The sequence below is a fragment of the Bemisia tabaci genome, chromosome 7 (assembly GCF_918797505.1).
Source record: "Bemisia tabaci chromosome 7, PGI_BMITA_v3".
Classification (NCBI taxonomy): domain Eukaryota; kingdom Metazoa; phylum Arthropoda; class Insecta; order Hemiptera; family Aleyrodidae; genus Bemisia; species Bemisia tabaci.
This window is the reverse complement of record NC_092799.1, coordinates 19876150-19893255: the sequence shown is the minus strand read 5'-3', so window position 1 is coordinate 19893255 and position 17106 is coordinate 19876150. Positions and strand designations below refer to the sequence as shown.

General features: G+C 38.5%; 1 protein-coding gene and 1 long non-coding RNA gene across 2 annotated transcripts in view; one reads left to right on the top strand and one right to left on the bottom strand.

Annotated features, from left to right (window-relative positions):
- ASPP (Ankyrin-repeat, SH3-domain, and Proline-rich-region containing Protein) overlaps positions 1 to 17106 on the bottom strand; it is a 687069-nt gene that overhangs the window by 401374 nt on the left and 268589 nt on the right. The window lies entirely within an intron of this gene.
- Positions 12353 to 15359, top strand: LOC140224982 (uncharacterized). The gene is made up of 2 exons (XR_011900199.1): positions 12353 to 13414; positions 14333 to 15359. It is a non-coding gene; the product is annotated as an uncharacterized lncRNA (long non-coding RNA).

Genomic DNA, 17106 nt, shown 5'->3' with positions numbered 1-17106 from the left:
TGACGGCGGTTAAAAATGCCTTCAACCCGACGGATATGTTTCCCAACATTACACTCCGTCATGTATAGTTGCATCCAACATTCCAAAATACGCGTGATGAATGATTCGCACGACGCGACGCCTGAAGAGAGACCTTTGATGTATGCTTCCATTTTTAGCAGCGCGGCATTCCCATTCATCATTAAGGACGGATTTCAATTTCATTCTTTTTGAAGCACATTATTAGTCCAGGCATTATAGGAAAAATAGAAAAAAAAAATTTATATATAAGGTTTTATGTGCCCAAGTTGTTCATTGGGGTGTCAGGGACTCCCAGCAAAAAGTCCCCAAGAATCCCCTGTACGCTCGACCCCCCGCCCCCCCAAAACCCCCAAAAAATCGACCTTTCCTCGGTTTTTCGTAAATATCTCTATAAGAATTGGTTTTAGCGAAAAATGAGTTATTTAGTGAATGAAAGTTCATAAAATTTCCAATAAAAATGATTTCTATGAATTTTTTTGTAAAACGACTTTGAACCCCTCAAAATGGCCGCCGAAAAAACGGGCATTTACGGAAATTTCAGTTTTTTCCCGAAAATGCCCATTTTTCTTTGAAACGGCTGCTCTTACGTAAAAGTTAATGGCGGATTCTAAAAGAGCGTTGAATTTCACATCAGAAATGATTAACATCGATCATTTCAGACTCACGGTCGATCAACGGAAATATGATATATCGAAACTCTTCCACCCGGGCCTAACAAATCAAGTGCTGGTTAGTTACTCATTTAAGTTTACGGTTCTGCTGGAGCAAGGAAGCGTTCAATTATCACGTAATGCATCTGAAGAGGGAGGAGAGTCGGGATTCTTCCATCCAGAAAACACAAATTGTGCATTGAGAGTTGGGGGGGGGGGGGGGCTGAAAAGTAGAAATAGAGCATTACCTACTTTATAATTGAATGATCCCTATTTTTCACTTCGATTTGTCTCTAGTAAAGCAATAAAACACATTTTTAAATGTTCACTTTTTCACTTCGATACCTCCAGCTTCCACGGTCGATCAACGGAAATATGATATATCGAAGCTCTTCCGCCCGGGCGTAACAAATCAAGTGCTGGGTAGTTAAACATTTGCGGCCGGGGTTCTAATGACACTAAAATCATACTTTTTTCACTCGGGGGTCATTTGTATTAGCCTTTTACTCCCTCTTAAGGCCATCATCAGAGGGAAGGGAGTAGTGATTTTGGGGGGGGGGGGGCTGGGGGCACCCATTACCCTTCCTCCGCTTAGCCGCGCAACGGTTTAGCATACAGGAACGATAAGCATGGCCCCAGCCCGCGAAGAAGTCGATGTGAAAAGATGAGGCCACGTTTTTTGTTTTGTCTACGCATTTTCGCATTTTGGAGGAATCGTAGCTGCCAAATGACAGAAAAATGATGAATGCTGAAATATATGGCCCAAGGAGTGGAGGGGCATTATACCTAGCAACGCTGGACGAGCCCTTCTTATCTAGAACTCGGGGGGCTTATGTAGCTCGTTTAGGGGCTTCGGTTTCATAAAAATTCCCCTCTCGCCTCTCGTTGCCCCCCATCGAATTTATCCAGTGGGGCTCCTTCATATGTTTTGCGATTTGCGATTAGTTCGAGAACTGATCTCAAGCAGTTGCACGGACTTCCACCCTCGATCCGCGTTGTGGCTGTGTCATTCTTATTCCAAGCATATTATATATCTGCATATTTATTATCATATTATTAATATGCAGCGTCCGATTAATATATATCGGACTTTATCATGCAAATAAAAATATCGAAAGTTTGAACGAACATCGTTTCATCAGGTTTAAAAAAGGTGCAGTCACGGCTAAAAAAAGTAGTCTCGAAATTCTACCGCTGACAGAAGATGCCGCCAAATTGCACTGTTTTAGAGCATTCCTTCAAATTCAAACGTTGCTCGGTAATGCACTCTCGCCTTTAAATTGGGGGTGGAAATTGGATCCGCAGCTTACTCCTGTACGAGCCACTATAGGGCCTGCACCTAAACAAGTTTTGGACGCAATTTTCTGTGGCTGTGTTAAGGTGAATCCAGGGTTCGATTAGGGATAATTCAAGATTAGAGATAGCGCTACCAGTCACCACTGAGAATTTCACTTTCCTTCTACGATTACTGAAATAATATTCCTCAAATTACAAAAAGCAGATCCACAAGATATAGATTATTTTTTGCTCGATTTTTTGAGCCAAAAATATTGGCAATTAGAATTACAAGCGCAGAGAAAGTACGGCTGAAACTTTCAGCTCAGAGGCGGCGGCCGAGCGCACAACCGACTCCCTCATGTTCTGTCTCTCTCTCTCCCATTGCCGCAATGGGCATTACTTTCCGCCGTAGTTACGACTTTATTTTTAGGAATTTTGAGAAGATTTTTTTACTGAATGTTCCTCTGCTACTGAATTCTTCTCTGTACTCTGCTTCTCTTCTACTGAATGTTGCTATATCCCCTGGATCCCCAATCTTGAATAAGTATTACGGTTTTTATTATTTTGGCAAATATATACGGCTATTCTGAGCAGCGCGACGTGGTGGCCAAATCGCGAAGTTCTGAGCCTGGATTCACCTTAAGGGTTGCAGAAAATCGTGCGGTTGTAGATAAACAGGCCTGAAATGTTCAAACGTTTGCTTGCATTGCAACGGCATCTCGTGTGATAACTCGCTTGTGCTTAATACAGAGGAGTGGGAAGAAGAAGAAGCCAATATGGATGACGCGAGGGCAACACCAGAATTGATCGGCAATGAGGCGGAAGAAGAAGGAGAAGAAGATAAACAAGAAGAAAAGATGGAAAAGAAGAGAGAAAAAGTTGTAAGCAATTACGCACTTAAGCCAAAAAGACGACGATTATTCTAAGACTTTTCTCTAAGTTTTACAGCTGGACATTCCTTCAAAAAAGTTATTCGGCAACCACTTGCTATCGAATAAGTAATTGTAATTAATTAGAATATAGTGCTTTACAATGATTATTAAGTGAAACAAATCGAAAATATTATTTGTGATTAATATACTGATCATTTGTTCTTTAGCACGGTTTTATAATTGACTCTATTCAAGCTCAAAGTAGTACCTGAACACCTTACACTTGAAAAGATAATCATTCAAAAAATCTGAGCCCCCCCCCCCCCCCCCCCGCTTACAACCACCTGTGCTGAAGCTGGAGGTATCGAAGTGAAAAAGTGAACATTTAAAAATGTGTTTTATTGCTTTACTAGAGACAAATCGAAGTGAAAAATAGGGATCATTCAATTATAAAGTAGGTAATGCTCTATTTCTACTTTTCAGCCCCCCCCCCCCCCCCAACTCTCAATGCACAATTTGTGTTTTCTGGATGGAAGAATCCCGACTCTCCTCCCTCTTCAGATGCATTACGTGATAATTGAACGCTTCCTTGCTCCAGCAGAACCGTAAACTTAAATGAGTAACTAACCAGCACTTGATTTGTTAGGCCCGGGTGGAAGAGTTTCGATATATCATATTTCCGTTGATCGACCGTGAGTCTGAAATGATCGATGTTAATCATTTCTGATGTGAAATTCAACGCTCTTTTAGAATCCGCCATTAACTTTTACGTAAGAGCAGCCGTTTCAAAGAAAAATGGGCATTTTCGGGAAAAAACTGAAATTTCCGTAAATGCCCGTTTTTTCGGCGGCCATTTTGAGGGGTTCAAAGTCGTTTTACAAAAAAATTCATAGAAATCATTTTTATTGGAAATTTTATGAACTTTCATTCACTAAATAACTCATTTTTCGCTAAAACCAATTCTTATAGAGATATTTACGAAAAACCGAGGAAAGGTCGATTTTTTGGGGGTTTTGGGGGGGCGGGGGGGTCGAGCGTACAGGGGATTCTTGGGGACTTTTTGCTGGGAGTCCCTGACACCCCAATGAACAACTTGGGCACATAAAACCTTATATATAAATTTTTTTTTCTAATCGCCGATTTTTGATCTAATATGCCTGGACTATATAAGGAGTATTTTAATAAAATATATGAAAATGTATTTTACAAAAAGTTTGTCACAATAGTGACACTTTTGGTTTAAAATCCTTCAAACCAACTAAACAGCGTCTTTGTTTCGCAGGGAACAAGCTGCTATTAGGACATATAAAAAAATCAAGTAAATAAATGAAAAATCAAAGTAAATGTTGAGTATATTATGTTTGCTTAGAGCTCTAAACAGCAGTTTTGAAACTTACGAAATCAACCTAACATCACTGCGTTGCTTAGACAATCTCAGATAATTTTTTTTGTTATTTGTAAAAGCTGTATTTAATTAATTTAAAGATTAAAAGGATATAAACTGATGTATTACTTATTGCTCCCAAAGTCTACAATATCACCCTTTTCCTTTATTTTCGAGCTTAAAATATTACATTTATCGAATAATTAGAAGAAGAAAATTACACGTGAAGGAATCCGATCAAGGATGGGTCTGTGTGTAGACCAGCTGGGTGACTTGTATGTACGACACGCTGCGTTATAGCTCTGCAGGTCGATTATTGAAATTGATAGACAAAGCTGTAGACAAAGAAAAAATTTATATGGAGGGGTCCTATCGGTGCGGAAGCGGGTAATCGCAACTGAGAAAAGAGGTTAGGTTATAGACTAACTAAATGCAACCCACGATAGACCCTATGGTTAGTCCATCATTTCCCTTTACATCTATAACAACCGCCCGTTTCAACCAATAAGATTGCTCCATACTCTCCATGCCTGCCTTGTCTATAGCTTTGTCTATCAATTTCAGTAATCATTGTACTGACCTAATATATTAGTGGCTCAGATTGAGAGTGGCTAAAATCAAACTTAAGAGAATCGAGATGAGTCAACATTCAACCTGATTTGAAGGATTACATGATAAAAAGCATGTTTTGTAGTTCTTGAGTGGAAACGCTATTAGCTTATTGCCTTTTGGGAGAAGAAAATCTAGTTGACAACCGAAATCAACGATCTGAGGTCTGAGAGAAATATACATGTCAAGAGGGAGCGAAGACGAAAGGAAATACGGAATGAGATGAAGAGGAGAATTGTTTGAGGTGAGAGGAAAATTGGATTGTCTTCGCGTGGCAATATGCACGGCCCCAAGACTTACGACTTTACCGCTAATGCGCAATTTACATGTAAATTTGTTTAAGTCTTAATGTTATTCGATTTGCAACAAACAATTGCTCCGCAATGAAAATGTACTTGATGAGAAGCCAGTACCAAGGTTTCCTCACTCGGGCGATACGATATATGATTGAAATGGCGCGATGTTACTTTAACTTCGTAAGTCATGATGTGAAACTGTTCACGAGGAAACAGCCCGTAAGCCAATAATCTTAAAATTAAGATATGTGTGCGCTGATGGTAAGTTCTGGAAATTAATTCAATCTTAAAGTGATTACAGTAAAATTAATCTGACGAGACCTTGTATTGGTCGTAAATATTCTTGCGATCAGTGGCGTGGCGTGAATTGCGATAAATCGATTGTTATGCCATTTAAACCTATGGAAAAAGATCGATAAAGAGGGTGTTCGCAGCGAACACCTTAATAATCGATTCTTCAGCACAGGTTTAAATGGCATAGCAATTGGTGTATCGAAATTCACGCCGCGCCGCGCCACTGCTTGCGATGACATTTCGGTTGAATTAAGGGAAGCTGTTGCAGAAACACCTCCCAATGGCTTCTAAGCTAGACCTTTACCGCCGTGGCTTTTGACTTCTCGAAAGATTATGACTTGTTCCCGTGGGTAATTTTGCTCGCAGAATCGATTTTTAGGGTCAAATGTTCATTACAGCAACTATTTCTCACAAAATAGTACGTCAGGCATGAGAAAAATTGAAAAATTGAAATTTCTTACGTAATACATCGCAAAAATTGATATTTGGTTTCAATATATCGATTCTTCTCTTGCAAAAATCGATTTCTCGACTCAAAAAATATCTTAGTTTCATAAACTAAATTCAGGGGCAATAGTATGTACCTCGCACTCAAACACACAAAAAAAGAAGAAAGTCAGACTTTTTATATTTTGCGAAACATGAAAAGAAACCGGTATTTTTCAGTATCTTTCATAAATTTCTGAAATTTCATGAAATATTTCACGTGAAATTTCAAGATTTTATTTTTAATTAAATGTTGCCACCCTCACTAGATGCATTCGTCATTTCCATGATAATTTGTCGGCACTGAGTGCTACCGGAATTCTAACTCTGCACCTATTGACATATGAACTCAGACGCACTCTTCACTATGAAAACCTGGCCGGCAAGGTCGAATTTTGAAAAGGATTTTCTTTCAAACTAAAATGTTCATGTAATAAACAAATAATGCGTGCTCTTTCTTACCAACTTGTAAAAAGATTACGAACATACTGAATGGGAGAAACTTCTAAAATTTACTGATAAGTTTGAGAAAAAAATACTGAAAACACCAAGGATCAGAGAAATTTCCACGATTTTGCATTGCCTCCATCTAAGCTGTGGAAAGCAAGGCTTGTTCAGAGGATTTTTCTAGAACAACGTCCCAAATGTGTATAATTGATTAGAGCACATGGTTAGCAACCCGGAAAGATAGTAAAAAGAGTTACTTCAATAGGTGTAGATAATAGTAATGGATTTCAATTAAGCTAATAATACAAATCACTGATACGGTAAAAAAGTTAAGCGAGGAATTAAACTTAACAATGGAGGTTTTTTTAGGATTAACTTACTTGCATAATGATGAAAATGGCAGAGACAAACAGAATGGCGTGAATATATAAATGCACAACTATATCTGCGTGTCAGTTGAAACGTTCCACTCGAAGAATTAGTGATCATACCAGTAGACGTGTCATTCATTTTTATAGAGGTAAGCAAAAATTATTATTTTCTTGCCCTGCGTCCAGATAGTTTATTTGATTTTTTCGAGACAAATAAATTCCTGATCAACAAGATAACCCTCAAAAACTTTTTTCCATTTTTATTTTTCTTTTCAAGCTCCCAAGTTTCCATTATTTTAAGTGTTAATGATAGATTTGATGGAATTTGCATGTCCTTAAGAATTGATATTCTAAACCAAGAAAAAAAATTGGCTTCACAAGTTGAGAAAAAACTTCTCTGATAATAGTTACAATATAGTTTCTCTTTGAGCATGCGCATTGCACAACAATGAGATAAAATCGCTGATTAAAGCGCTTGTATTGATTATTTTTTATTCTTAGCAAAGGCGATCCTCATTTCTGGTTTGAAATACTTACATTTTTTGCTAATTTTCAGACATAATTGTAAAGAGATCTTTAATGAGCTTTGTGCAAAATGCGTGCGTTAATTTTATCTCTTCTTTGTTCACTGTGTTTTTATAGATTCATCGGTTGGCTTACAATCACAGTCTAAAAAATGGCAGTCAAAAAAATCCTAGTGATTGTTTTAGTTGCAATTCTGGGCCTCGCAGGAGGAGTGTATGCGGAGGAGGAGTGTTCGAGCAAAAGATGAGAGCGCCAAACTTCAAAAACTTCCTAAACTTCAAAAATGCGAAACTTCAAAACTGATTCAGTAAAAAGAAGAGGAAAAAAGTCTTCTTCTTTCCGACGCTTTGAAAATTTCCCTGAAAAAATCTGACACCGTTCGTCCATCAACTACACACTCCACTTTTACGTCAATGAATATACTTATCCGAATGAAAAAACAGCAAATCAAGCATTATATTGTTAATTTCCTCCTGACTAAATAAATGAGCATACATTTCAAAATTGCAATAAATGATTGTCGTTAAGTTACTGTGCATTCTGTTATTTTTACTTTCACGTCTTTCGAAATCAATCGAGATCCTAGTCCTTTAGATGGCCAAATTAGGTACAGGTAAAACACACATAAGAGTAATAAGACACAGAAATAGCCCGAATAATTGGACTTCATTTTGCAAATAGGAACTATAATATCTTGCTCATCCGAAAAAACACTTACGTGCATAAGGAAACTAATGGCTCATACGTTGTTTTTATACTGAGCCAGAATTTATAGTTCCTAATTGCAAAATGCAGCCCAATTTATCGAAACAAATCGCAACAAAATAGGAAATGAAGGCTAAAAACAAACAGAATGCCTGGAATATTTCAGGACGGCTTCAACCCTCTCCTCAACCAGGAAACGGGAAATACAACAGTGTAAAATTATGAAAACCCTTCAGATCCTATTTATGATAACTTTTTCGTAAATATTTTGTGTCATTACAAATGGGGATCTGAGGGAATTTTTGATTTTGATATTCTTGGGGGGGGGGGGGTTGAAAGTTGAAACCATCCCGCAACGTCCCACACGGAGAAAAATCTATGGCTTATAAACCAATTAGTGGCTCATATGGAACACCACTTATAGTAATGAAGGCAACATATAATAGTTAGTTAGTTAGTTTTAGTTAACGACGATCAGCATCTAGGCTATTTACGTCGGGGACTAGACAATTTTAAATTTTTAAATTTAATTTCTTGAAAAGTTTTAACATTTCTGTTACTACCATTGGACTATCTGAACACAAAGGGTGGATGTTAAGAGGGAGAGAACTTCGAATTTTGATACGTGTGGCATAGGTTTTAGGGCAAGAAAGTAAAATATGGTCGATTGTAAGGGGGGAGTGTTGACAAAGAGAGCATAGTACATTTACCTTGGTTATGGTATACAGGCCCGCCACAAGGGGGGGGATACTGGGTCCCTGGTACCGGGGCCCGGGCCCTGGAGGGGCCCGTGACGCAGGTGACAAACCACTACGAATTCATGTGTAACCCTTGTCTCGTAGGGAAAAGTGAAAAAATTACCCTAAAAATTCCGCAAAAGGTGAATAAAGTTTCAAAAACACGCTAGGGCACTATAAAATTTTTCTTACTTTTTTGGAGATTTTCAAGATTTTGAGTATATGTAGAATGATATTTTTAGTAACTGTGTTTCATTTTCTTCCGTTGTCGGATGCTAAGAGGCTCCTTTCTGGGCATCCTCGACTTCAATGGCTTAACTCCCTTGCCATAGACGTACGAAAGGGGAGTCCAGGGGGGCCCGGCTCCCCATAGAATTGAAAATTATCATCTGCCCCCTCAAAAAAAATTTATAGATGTTTTGGATGCAACAATTCGAAAGTTTTTGGTGCTGAAAGTAAACAAAAAGGCGTAATTATTCTGCAGAAATTGATGGAAAATCTCCATCATAAGAGCTTCATAATGCGTCCAAATAGATTTATAATTTCAAAAATTTCCCGGGGGAGGCCCCCCGGACACCCCCCCCCCCCCTGTGCTAGGGGCCCGGGCCAGAAAATTGGTACCAGGGCCCGAGATGGGATGTGGCGGGCCTGTATATATACCATATTATGGTTCGAGCTACCACAGTCTGGTTCACAGACCGATAATCATTCGTTCATACAGAACTATTAATGGTGTTCCATATGAACCACTAATTGGATTATAAGCCATAGCTTTTTCTCAGTGCATGCATTCGCTAGTGATTATCCCTGGTTTCCTAGATTTATAATATTCCTATGTTTCGTCGAGAGTGGTGACAAGCAAATTCATTATTTCCATCTTAGAAATTTGTAGTAACAAAACCACGGATGGTTTCAAATGTTTGGCAAATCCGGGTTCATTTTTTTGGCTTAGTCAAAGAAATTCCCTGAAATCATCATGTCAAAAATTTACGAATAGCATTTCATGAAAATGAAAGCATAGCAGAAAAACTTTGCAGCGTATCGACTTGGCAAAAAATGTAAGAGTTTGAAAAATGATTTCCCAGACGTTTCACGCTTGAGTGAAATTATATGATTTTAATAATGTTTAACCCGGCCATTCAAACTATGGACCTTTTACCGATTTTACAAACTCAACACACCCCGTAGACACCCTGGAAATTAAGCCCGTAGACACATTAAACTGCCCATAGAAGGGCACCATGCTACTACTGTGCTAAGGAAAAACGTCGTATGAACATTCGAGAGTTGCCAAATTTCCTCCGATTAAATTGTTAATTCTTAAGGAGTGTTGTGAATATTTTCTCTTGGAATTTTCAGAGAATTTAGATTTCTCTGCTTCGCATCAAGTAGGTGTTTAAGGGACCTATGTTTTCTCTCCTGAGCACAGTTAGTGCTTAGAAATGTATAAATTCTTCTCTTAGGTACCAACTAGTCTCTCGGGTGAGAAGACATTTCTCTCGAAAACAACTACTCGATGCAGAGGAGAGACTTGTTTTTTTTTTTTTCAGGAGAGAAATGTTTTCTCTCCCGAGCAACCAATTGCTGCTTAAGGTGATTCGATGGACGCCATATTTTGTGTCAGAACGGCATGCGATATATCGTATCAATTGGTTCCATTTTTTCAGCTACTCGTCATTTTTCTCCAATTTTGAGATTGCAATTCTGCGTTGTCAGGAGGCTAAAGCACTCACGTACGAATTTCGTGGTTTTTTCAGAGAGAAAATATAGCATTCGAGTGCAGTTTCGATATCAGTATCGAATGCGATGTTTTCTCTCTGAAAAAACCACGCCTTTATTACGTTGAATTTCTTTGTTAAAATTGGTAAGTGAGTTCTTTAGTCTCCTGACAACAGAATTGCGATCTTAAAATTGGAGAAAAATGACGAGTAGCTGAAAAAATGGAACGAATTGATGCGATATATCGCATGCCGTTCTGACACTAAATATGGCGTCCATCAAATCACCTTAAGAGAGAAATGTATCCGTTCCTAAGCACTAACTAGTTGCTCAGGAGAGAAAACATTTATCTCCTAAACACCTACTCAGTGCAGAGAAGAGAAATGTAATTTCTCAGGGAAAAAATGTTTTCTATCCCGAGCAATTAGTTGGTGCTTAAGAGAGGATTGTATCCGTTCCTACGCGCTAACTAATTGCTCAGGAGAAAACAAAATTCTCTGAAAAATCGAAGGAGAAATATTCACAGATTTTCCTAAAAATCCATACTTTATCAAAAGCGATTTGGCAACGTTTGAGGGCTCATACGGCGTTTCTTCTTAGCGCACGGCAGAATACGCGGAGCTTTGTTTGGCGCTGAATTTACAGTCACCTGCAACCTGCATATGCTTCCTGGCTCCGTTTCCGCAAACAAACGCCCGGACTTCCGGAGCCCATCCCAGGGTGGAAGGATGCAGGATTGCGGGGGCGGCGACGCTGCTGAATTTTTAATTCCGGCTTCTTTTGTCGCATCATATCCCTAATGAAATGTAAATATAACCGCGCTAGTGCGCGGCGAGCCGTCGCAACTCGCGACTGCCCCCCCTTTCATTCTCTTCGGGGATCCCGAGAGAAACGCTCTCCAGATTTTAGAGTCCTGAACTTTGTCAGTTGATTCCGGAAATGCAACTGTCCGCGAGGAAAGGGACCTTATCCCAAAGGATGAAAAATGAGTTTCTTTTTACATTGTTGAAAGTAAAGTGATTCTTGCAAGTTGGCAACTTTGTTTTTTCCCCCATTTAAATGTATGCCAAACAATCGATTCTAGATGAGGCAGTCTGTCTGGTGCATTTTAATTGAGTATGCACAGTGTTGCCAACTTGCTGGAACGCCACTGCTTCGATCGATATTTTTAAATTTTTAACCATAGGCTGAATTAATTTGAGGAGATCGAAATTTCAGTCCGTTATAACTTGATAAATCCTTAAGGTACGTTCGTGCTGAAAATCACCTTTGAAAATATGAAAATAAAGTCGGAAATATACTGAAGTTGGTACGTCAGAGCCACATTAGAGTCGAGTAGAGTCATTAGGTGTAAATAACTCAAGGTATGGTAAATCTTGATCTATGAGTATGGTCGAAGATGACTAGAACTTACCTTCAATACGGGAACAGAATAGAATTTCTTTGAGAATGGATTTTCTTAAATAGTGAACCAAGAAATAGAACACTGCTCTACGAACTATTTAGAATACGGAACATTTGGAGGTTCATTTAGAATACAATTTTCTACACGTAAAGTGAAGTAGTAAACGATGTCCTCCACTCCAAGACTACTAGATGATTGAGCGCACAGATCAGGTTGCTGTTTTTGTTTTTTCTCAGCGCGAGGCAGTAAACCTTATTAACGATTTTCTCTTTTATGCACAACAACTGGCTTTCAATTTCGAGACATTCACTTTACGCACGTATTGAGTGTGATCATTTAGCTGCTAAGAAAAATTCGTTCACTTTCCTTCCTAAAAAAGGAAAACACAATCCACTGTTCCTCTCAAGCGATTTTCAGTCAAAGAACCCATAAAATCCGTCATGTATTTTAATTTTAACGTCATACTGTTCGATAAAAATCCCCCCCCCCCCCAAAAAAAAAAATTACATATTTTCCTTCATTCTCAGAATTTTTTGTGCACACTGTTCTTCTTGTTCTCCTTTCTGGTGCACTTCGTGAGTAGGGGAATTAAAATGTTTAACTTTAATGCAATTCTTCAATTCTAGATAGATATGTGTTTTGATGAATAATGTTAATTTGGGAGAGGACAGCAGTAATTATGTTGAAATTGAGAGAGGAATTTGAAAACATTTGTTTAAATAAAAACAGAGCTTTTATTCACTGCACCGAAAAGGCTCTCTTTGAACTGAACTTGGTATGTTAACTTGCATTAAGTATTCAACAGAAATCTTCCGAGTCTTGCACTACGATTCAATTATATTATGACGCATGTAAGAAAACTGCTCTTGATATTTTAGAGTTTTGACTTGGTGCTACCGTCACTTATCAGAGGTCGATTTTGCTTCAGTTGCAAACAAGAAGATAGAAACTTCAAAAAATTAAAAAAACTAGGAGCGTTTCAAAGTTTCCAATATTAGAGGCCACTTCATAAAAGATAGATTCTCTGCAAGAGAGCTTCCACGATCAGCTATGCGAACTAGCAATTTACGTCATTACGTCACTTGGAAACAGAACAATGATCTGTGACACGGATTTCTCACGTGGTATGGATAATTTGGCTGTTAATCGAAGAGTCATGTTTCTGACTGTGATAGCTTCTTTTTTCCCTCTTAGCGAACAGATTGTAAAATTAACAACGATTTTACGACTTTGTGAAACAAATACGTTCAATACGTCACTCAGCAAACTAAAGTATTTTCTGAGCCAAATTCCAGGTTGGGTCGGATCTTAAAACTGCATTAAACTGGGAACAGGAAAAAGCAAGACAATGAAATGGACCTGCCGCACTTATATTTAAATTCTATCGGATTATTGAAAAGACAAAAATGAGGAAGAGAGGCCCAATAATCTGAACAATGAGGTCAATAATGGATCGTTATTGCATAAAGACGTTGGATGATGAGGAAAAAATCAGTTGTTCAAAAAAAAACTGTGAGGTATAAAGGCGTAGTGGTATTGCTGGTGTATCAGTTGAAGATCAGCCTCAACATTGAAGTGATTCTCTACGGCATCGTAGATTCTCAAAGCCACGTAGGTTCGTATTTTAAGAATTTGTTCAACTTTAAAATTGTGCATATTGGTTCTAGTTCCGTGCATTTAAAAGAACTTCATTTCAACCCGATTTGAGACTCAGGTTGATTTTAAAGTAGTGTTTTATTTTAGCAGTGTTCAGAAATAAGAACAAGGAGAGGGTCGTTACTTGCCAAAAAAATATGACGTGGATTTGTAATCACAAACGAAATTACTGCTCCTTAACACTAAAGTATTTTCTTCTTCTTCTTTTTTTGAAAAATCATGAAATACTATGCTCATGAGTGAAAAAGCATTGAATGTATGGAATAAGATACCTATACAAGAAGAATTGTAATTTGGGATATATTCGGAATATAAATATATCTCAGAAAAAATTAAATCAGAGAGATTAGAGTCTCCTTTTCATTTAAGCTCTCTAACGTAATGCAATATTCTACTGAATGAGCTTGTATGCATAATTCTCGACTAATGGATCTGTGCGTTATGATTTGTACTACTTTATTCATACGCGTCAGTGTCAAATAACTAAGTGATATAAACGGATATTCATTTCATTCATATGCCATTTCGGCATATACGTGCGGTATATCTAACCTCAAAATTGGGTCCAAACACCCTCGAGTTCCAAAACATTTAAGGCCCTACAGGGAATATTCACTCTTACTAATTTCTAACAGTGATTTCATGAGTATTATTTTGCATTTCCACGCTGAAAATTGGACTTAATTTTGCGATTAGGAAAATTTCTGCCTCAATTTACAAACATCATATGTATACCATAAGTTTCCCTATACAGATAGGTGCTCTTATAGATGAGCCTAGAATAGTCATTCCAAATTAAAACATGTTTTTCAAGTAAATCTAAGCTGCAAATTTACTGAACGCAATTCATTTTACGCAATTTTATGAATTTTTCCAGCTATCTCTACAGCTTTTAAAGTTAAGATGGCTATCAACAAAATCATCGTAATCACTTTAATGGTTATTTTGGGGCTGATCGGAGGTGCGTATTCTGAAGATTGCGGCACGGCGGCGACAGAAAGGAGAAGAAAGTAAGACGACAAATTCGACGTGCGAATGCTATGGAGGACAGGGCATGAGCAAACCGGCGTGCGGAGTCAGGAGGATATCATTCATAATATTACTTCGATTTTTCGGCAAAGGTTCAAGCACCACGCTCGGCTTGGAAAATTGTAATTCTCAAGATTGAATTAGTCGTTGAAATGTAAAAGGGGTGCAAATTGTTCTAAACCTCGCAATCACGCGGACACGCAGTGGATACATCCAACGGGCTGAATGTTGAAATTGATAGACAAAGCTATGGACAAAGAAGAAAAAAGGGATATGGAGGGGTCCTATTGGTGGAGGCGGGTGGTTGCAATGGACAAAGGAGGTAGGTAATAGACAACCTATCGGCAACCCACGAGAGTCCCTATAGTTAGTCCATTATTTACCCCCTTAGTCTATAAGAACCACGAATTCCAACCAATAGGATCCCTCCATATTCTCTACGTCTGCTTTGTCTATAGCTTTGTCTATCAATTCCACAGTCCGCTGAAAATTTTGGAGGCAGCGATTCCTTTTCTTCATTTCTTGTATTTTTTTGTCGACGGTTGCTATCTCCTGTGCCACCATACGATTTTGGCACACATCTACTTTTGAATTGAGGTCTCAAAAGCTGATAACTGTTTTACAGAAATGCAGCTCGTTCAAAATTGTATAATCATTTTTATAGGCCCTTTGGTTTGTTGTGTCATTTTAAGGAAACCGACCGCATCGTAGAAATGTGCCAAAATTTTGATAAACGCCTTGAGTTGACCTTTTCACGTTGCAAACTAAAAGCGCTACAGAACATTACAGTAGCCTGGAGCAATTTACACCCCTAAAAAGTGAATCCTTTGTCAAAGTGTTATGCCTGTGAAATATAGATGAGATCTCAAACATGACAGCGCTTCTTTCAATTATATTGTTGGTTATACGACATTTCGTCAACGATTTTTTGTCCGCGCACCTGTTTTTTCCAGTAATTTACGTCAACGCGTTTTTTCGGCACGGGAGTTTTGGTCCACGTGCCAGTTGAGACCCAAGGTTAATTGGCCCACATGTAAATACAAACGACAATTGCTCACGACTTTTTTGGATGAAAATATATAATGTCTTGGAAGAATGAGGGTTTGCTTGTTTTTTTGTTTTGTCTGTTTGGTCCAACGGAGATTAATAATAGTTGAGAGTTTTCGGTAAAAATGAGGGAGCGTCAATTCCATGAGACAAAATTCACTAAAACTCTCTACACCTCATTGGTATAACAGGACTTAATTATCTTTCAAGAAATTCCCACCTTGTTATACCTGCACCGGATAAACCTCTATATTTGCCGCAGCTAAAGGCTCTTAGATTTTTCCTGTGTACGATAAGTATCTTGATTTATTTTGCGAGGAAAGATCTGTACTTTTAAAGGATGCCTGTCATTTTTAACACGTTCAATTTCGTGCAATACTGTGCAACACATATGTTGTGAAATAGTTGCTTCAGGCGCAGCCGCACGTTGGGCGGGCGGCCAGCACGAAACGTGCATTGGCGCCTACAAACCTAAGTGGATACCTCAAGCATTGTGCAATGCGTGAAGTATCCACTTAGGTTTGTAGGCGCCTGTGAGCCTCTCGCGCTGGCAGCACGCCGATCCGCTCTGTTCGGCTTTTAGTGTATTTTCCAAAGGAAAGATACACTATTGCGTTCTCCCTCATGGTGGGACCTAGACCTGGGACCATGTAAAGATCACCGATCTCGAGTCGTAGATCACGAATATATAAGTCATTCATTTTCTGTCATATATAGTTAGTTAGTTATTATAATATATGTATGTAAGGGTGTATGTAAGGGTGTATGTATGCATGTATTTCAGCCAGCGTGAGGATTTTTCAGTTTTCAGAGCGTTGAGTGGCAGTTAATTTTTAAGTTTCTTGAAACAAAACTTCTGGGGTTTATAGTCCCCTAAGAGTACTTTGATACCGTGAGGAAAAAATCGGAATACGTTAATTACTTTTCGCACAGCGAGGGGTCAAAACGGGGGGAGGTGTAATTTTGTCCACGCGATAACTCGAGTAAAAATGAATATTTTGAGCTGAAATTTTGATGGTAGTTAGATATCTACTAAGACTGGTTTTCTATTTAATTTCAGCGAAATCGGCCGACGCGTTCTATAATAGTGGCAATTTACAGTTTTTACGGGTGAGGGGGGGTAGGAGTTGCGCAGTCAAGGGGAACTGTTTCTTGAAACATATCTGTGTCAAGAGGGGTAGGGTAAATGATTTCATACCCCAATGTGACACTACCCTTCGGAAAATACACTCATGCCGCGGTAAATGCGCGGACTACAAAAAGAACCGTCCCCTACTTGCCGGCAACCCCACGAAAAAACCCTGCCGCTTGCGGAAGGGTTTTTTCATATTTATACTCGCATAGTAAGCGCTTTTTAACTCATGATTTTGAAATGTTAGCAATGATTATTCTCATTTAAATCGATGGGAAAAAAATATGTATCAATTTATAAAAGGAGAATAATAATATAATGTGTGTTTTTTAAATATTGGTGGTTCCGTGTGAAATTTAATGATTTCCAAAGCACTTTAATTTTTTCTTTTACATGTTGTGCTTTTATTATGCTGCGGCGAAGTGTACGCGCAACGAAACGCT